This window comes from Chiloscyllium punctatum, chromosome 22, assembly GCF_047496795.1.
Source record: "Chiloscyllium punctatum isolate Juve2018m chromosome 22, sChiPun1.3, whole genome shotgun sequence".
NCBI classification, from domain to species: domain Eukaryota; kingdom Metazoa; phylum Chordata; class Chondrichthyes; order Orectolobiformes; family Hemiscylliidae; genus Chiloscyllium; species Chiloscyllium punctatum.
In genome coordinates this window covers 64,842,882-64,843,996 of record NC_092760.1, presented here as the reverse complement: position 1 = coordinate 64,843,996, position 1,115 = coordinate 64,842,882, and the positions used below count along the sequence as shown (strand labels likewise).

The following is a 1,115-nucleotide window of genomic DNA, read 5'->3' as shown; positions in this document are numbered from 1 at the left end:
GTGGGGAATTCACCTGCATTTCAGTGAAATAGCATAATTTATGTCCACCTAAGAAGGTAGATTTGTTGAATATCTCATCCAAAACCAACCATAATCTTCTGGCACATATTGCATATTGAAGTCACAACTTTCCGATCAGAGATAGAAGTGCTCTCTGATGAACCAGGGTTAGGTGCTGGTACCCTGCTCGCAGCGGACTGTAGCTGTAATGGCCGAGTGGTTAAGGTGTTGGACTCGAAATCTAATGGGGTTTCCCCGCACAGGTTCAGACCCTGCTCGCAGTAGGCTCCTAATCTTGGGCGGCACGGTGACTTAGTGGTTAGCATTGCTGCTTCACAGCGCCAGGGTCCCAGGTTTGATTCCAGCATTGGGCGACTGTTTGTGTGGAGCTTGCACATTCTCCCCGTGTCTGCGTGGGTTTCCTCTGGCTGCTCCAGTTTTCTCCCACAGTCCAAAGATGTGCAGGTCAGGTGAGTTGGCCATGCTAAATTGCCTATAGTGTTAGGTGCATTAGTCAGAGGGAAATGAGACTGGGTGGGTTACTCTTTGGAGGGTCGGTGTGCACTTGTTGGGCCGAAAGGCCTGTAGGGAATCTAATCTAATCAAGTGGAAAAGCATATGAATCATTGAAACCTTACAATGCAGAAGCAAGCCATTCAGCCCATTGAGTTCACACCGAACTGCCAAAAAGCATCCAGCCAGGATCCACCCCACTTCCCTGTACCTGTAACCTAGCATTTCATGTGAATGGTCCAGGTAGCCTGAACATGCCTAGACAATGTTGCAGGGCCAATGCACCTAAACTGCACATCTTTGGACTGTGGGAGGAAACCCATGCAAATGCAGGGAGAATGTTCAAAGACAGACAATTGCCCCATGGTGGAATCAAATTCAGGTTCCTGGCACCGTGAGGCAGCAGTGCTAACCACGGAGCGACTGTGCCAACCATAGGGAAATATTCTTGGTGGTTGTCCATTTATTTCTCAGGATAAGGGTTGCACAAAGCATTAATATTTCTTTGATTATTTCTGCCTGACTAATACTGATTGGCCTCAAACACTCACAACTGTATTCCATATTGTCACCAATCTCTGGTAACTTATTAATGATCAAAC

General features: G+C 47.2%; 1 non-coding gene across 1 annotated transcript; it reads left to right on the top strand.

The window, feature by feature from the left end:
- Positions 1 to 202: 202 nt before the first annotated feature.
- On the top strand, positions 203 to 284 carry trnas-cga (transfer RNA serine (anticodon CGA)). The gene has a single exon. It is a non-coding gene; the product is annotated as a tRNA-Ser (tRNA).
- The last annotated feature ends 831 nt before the right edge of the window (positions 285 to 1,115 follow it).